Here is a 4,983-nt window from a genome sequence, read left to right on the forward strand (position 1 = left end):
CACTTGGTGTTTGCAATTAGTTATTTTCACAAAACATATTAGTGGGCAGTTTCTTCCAAAAAGCACCTGAAACCTGTTCCTCAGTCTGTCCCAGGCCTGTGGATGGGAACGAGATGCTTTAACAACTGCCATGACAGCACTGTGAAAGCTCTTACCATGATAAGTCATCATGGTCCACAACATTACCTAAATGGTTGATGGATGTTCCTTGGAAAGGCAGCTGAACATGATTGTGAGATTGAGGAGCAGAGTTATAGACAGACTCAACTGTGACCTTGATTGGATCTACAACTGGTACAATAGGATGGGCCTAATGGCCTCTGTGATTCAGTGGAAGTTTTGGTTTGTGCAACCATGAAGCTAGGTGTGTGCCAGTGGTAACCACCTGTGTGATCTATCCCCTTCCATCTTCCCATGTACCAGCAGTAACAGTCTATGTGATCCACACCCCTCCATCTCCCACCCAGCTCTTTTCCCATTAAATTTTCTTTGCTTCAGCCAGACCTCGTGAGAATGGTCTGTCTCTTCATTTCTCTCTGATTACTAGTGACTGCATGTATCCTCAGTGTCCACCATGGGAAGTATGTGCTCCACACCCATCATTTGGAATCCAAAACCAGCAGTGCCTCATGCTGAGGGATGGACATGAGTTCACCTCAAATGCTCTTCAGAAAGTACCTGACTTCAATCCACACAGGCCAGTTGCCTCATGTCACCTTCCTGACTCCTGTAGCCTCTGATTTTCCAGATTCCAAAATCCTGTGGATACCCGATGTTATTCAGAATAGATTTACAACTGAGCACCCATGGGTTTGTGGTGTAGAAGGAAAAGGTAGCGATAGACAAGTGCGAAGATTTATAGTCTCTCACTCCTAGCTCTGTATCATCAGAGTTGCCCACCTATCCACTATCAAAGACATACATACTGAAAGGTGCTGGAAAAGGGCCATGAACATCATAAATGATCCCATCTTCCTGCTCATGTACTGTTTCTTCCACTCCTATCAGGGAGGAGGCTATATAGTATCTACACCAGGAGCACCAGACTCAAAAGTAGTTACTTTCTTCAAGCAGTAAGGCTGATCATCACCTCCATCCACTAAACCAACCCTTCACACCCTCCACCCTCACTACTTCATCATTTCCTGTCAGTCACCTTATGTATAGACACTTCTATGTCCAGCATTACCTTGATATCAATCTACATGTAAGCTATCATACATATTTATTGTGTTTGAAACCACCTGGTTCCCTTGGCTGTGTACGTTTCTCTCCAGTCCCGTCAAACTCTGAGACTGAGAAGGCTCTCCCATCCCAAACCTCAGCTTGTGTGGATGCTGTTTAATTTGCTATCTTGTTACAACTCAGTGCCAAGAAACAACAGACAGCACATTGCATACAATTAAAGAAATTATATTTATGACTCTTAATTAAAGGGTTAGTAAAGAAAAACAAAAAGGCAATGGCCCATTTTAATTAAGTCAAATCTGCACAAGTTGGAGCTCATCTTGAACTTCTCTGTCACTCACGCACAGGGCCCTCAGTCTGCGTGAAAGCACATACCACCTTCTGAATGTTGCTTGCAATCCATCTTGAATAAACAGGCCTCCCACTGGGTTGCATCCTATGACCAGTTCTCTCCAGTGTCTTTTCTCTTCATCTCCCGCCGAACAACAAACCCAAGAACAACCAAAAATTCTCCCCACAGTTCCACCATTCTAACTGGATGGCACACATTCCTTATCATTCCTCATCTTCAACAATAACCCAAATAGGCTGAAAGCGGAACAGACTGCTCTTACAGAACTGCTAAATAAAATATCTAGAGCATAACAGTAAAGATGTCAACCAGGGTATTACAGGTTTTTAGAAAAGATTATTGTGCTCTTTATCTTATTACACTATTTTGTGATGCATTGGAGCCTGAGTAACAATTACTTTGTTCTGCTTTACACTTGCATACAGAAAATGACATTAAACAATCTTGAATGTAGAATGTACAATACTCCTGCACTGGTCCCCATTCATCTCCTTTTACTGGTGTTATGTAGCCATTATTTTTGAACCATTATCTTTGAACCATTATTTGTGCATTTTATTGGTACTTTTGAAAATCTAAATATAGTCCATTCAATGGCTAACCTTCACATTGCTTCTCACACCCAACAATTTATTAACCTCAACTCCCTTTCACAAAGCCAAACCAAGTGATAACTTGTGAAGAATCCAGATTTCACTTCAATAAAAACAGAAACTGCTGCAAACTTTCAGCAGACCAAACATATTTTATCATGTTGTGATCACTAATCCCCCAGAGGGTCATTTTACAAAGAGATTAATGATTTACCATATCTCATCACACAAACAAGGTCCAAAAAATAACTCGGACATTGCTCTTGAAAATCGTTCTGAACATTGAGGATTCTGGTTAATTGGCACCAGTACATTTTGGCCCAATTAGATGAAGGTCTATGAAAATAGTTAAAAAGGTATAGAAATGACAAACTATTTCTTAACTAAGTAATTATGTATTTAGATGAAATACAGAATAACTTAGAACACTACCAACATTACTACAGTACACTGTATTTGTTCCTAATTGTTGAGGGAAAAATTCATCCAGTGTATCTGTACACTTTCCACCATCTTTTGATCGACTGTAAATGAACAAAATCAGTGCAGACACCTAGTGTTGATAATGGACTGCCTCATACAATGGTCTTGATGATTACATGCTCCAAGTCTTTACTTTAATTGTAACATTCAAAATGATCATCGATATCTTTATGGTTCCTAACTTGTTGAAGTAGTGAAATAGTTTCATTTTCAGTCCTGATTGTTTCTGGCATCTCCAAGCCTGAATGCTTGAAACCGCAGTGAGTAAAATAGTTCAGAATTTTCTTACTGGTTATTTCCCTCCAACTATCAGTGGGGGAAAAAATCACTGCCATATGAACACAAATACGTGCAACTAACACTATTTAAAAATTTATTCACTCTTAGCGTGGTGTAGGTCTAAAGGCCATGTAGTGCTTGTGACTAACGCGAGGTAGAATCTGTCAGCAACACTCTTCTGTCCCAATTAAACAAATGGAATCCCAGCTATTTTCTCCAATAGTCTTTGTACTTTAAGAGTTGGCCCAAATAAGTGACTGCCCTGATTAACCAATGGCCCAATTAACTGAATTGCACTGTATATTACTATATGCACTGTATACTGTATATCTAGCTTTTATTTGTATTTAGAATCATATTGCACAGACCATTCAGCCCACTTTGCCTGTGCTAACCATCAAGTACCCACCAATACCAGTTGCACTTCTCAGCAGGTAGTGCTCTCCTCTCAGGTGAAAAACAGGAATACAGTATCTGCCTTCCCCACTCTTGCAGCCAATGCTCTCCCTGCCTTTTCTCCACAACCCTTAATTCCCCCACTATGCAAAAATCTACCCAGCCTTGACTTAAATACATTTACTGAGGTAGCCTCCACTGCTTCAATGGGCACAGAATTCCACAGATTCACCACTCTCTGGGGAAAGCAGCTCCTCTTCATTTCCATCCCAAATATACTCCCCTGAATCTTGAAGCTGTGTCTCCTAGTTTTAGTCTCAACCATCAGTGGAAACAACTTTCCTGCCCCCATCTCATCTACCCCTTTCATAATTTTATATGTTTCTAAAAGATCTCCTCTCATTCTTCTGAACTCCAGCAAGTACAGTCCCACACGACTCAATCTCTCCTCATAGTCTAACCCTCTCTTCTCTGGAATCAACCTGGTGAATCTCCTCTGCACCTCCTCCAAAGCCAGTATATCTTTCCTCAAGTAAGGAGACCAGAACTGCATGCAGTACTCCAGGTGCATCATCACCAGTACCCTGCTTTTAAATTCAATCCCTCTAGCAATAAAGGCCAACATTCAATTTGCCTTCTTGATAGTCTGTTGCACCTGTAAACCAACCTTCTGTGATTCATGCACAAGCACTCCCAAGTCTCTCTGCATAGCAGCATGCTGCAATTTTTTACCATTCAAATAATAATCTGTTCTTCTATTTTCCCTTCCAAAGTTGATGACTTTGCATTTACCAACACTGCATAACGTCAGCCAGTAGAGTGCGAAAGGTTTAAAAAGACCGCCATATCCGGCGGGCAGCTAAGTGAGAGGTGGCAGAGTGATAGGGCTTTGGTTCAATGGGCTTAGGCGGTGATGGGGCAAGGCAAAGTAGGTTTACCAGTGTGATTTGCGGAAAGGAGGAGGCATGTGTGTGAGGCCAGTTTTCTGTGCTCGGTGTCAGATGTGGGAGGTCCTGGAATCTCCCAGCCTCCTGGATGGCCATATCTGCACCAGGTGCGTTGAGCTGCAGCTCCTAAGGGAGCAAGTTAGGCAACTGGAGATGCAGCTTGATGACCTTCGCCTGGTCAGGGAAAGCAAGGAGGTGATAGAAAGGAGCTACAGGCAGTGGTCACACTGGGGCCACGGGAGACAGACAAGCGGGTAACAGGAGAGGGAAGGGAAAGACTCAGGTATTAGAGTATCCCTATGGTTATCCCCCTAAACAATAAGTACTCCTGTTTAAGTACTGTTGGGGGGGGGGGGGGTATAGCCTATCTGGGGGAAGCAACAGTGGCCGTGTCTCTGGCACAGAGTTTGGCCCTGTGGCTCAGAAGGGTAGGGAAAGTAAGTGGAAGGCAGTAGTGATAGGGAACTCTATAATTAGGGGGTCAGACAGGCGATTCTGTGGACGCAGGGAAGAAACTTGGATGGTAGTTTGCCTCCCAGGTGCCAGGGTCTGGGATGTTTCAGATTGTGTCCAAGATATCCTGCAATGGGAGGGAGAACAGCCAGAGGTCATGGTACATATTGGTACTCAGAACATAGGTAGGAAAAGGGAACAGGTCCTGAAAAATGACTACAGGCAGTTAGGAAGTTGAGAAACAGGACCGCAAAGGCAGTAATCTTGGGATTAGTGCCTGTGCCACGCGACA

Source organism: Hypanus sabinus, chromosome 8, assembly GCF_030144855.1.
Source record: "Hypanus sabinus isolate sHypSab1 chromosome 8, sHypSab1.hap1, whole genome shotgun sequence".
In the NCBI taxonomy this organism is placed as follows: domain Eukaryota; kingdom Metazoa; phylum Chordata; class Chondrichthyes; order Myliobatiformes; family Dasyatidae; genus Hypanus; species Hypanus sabinus.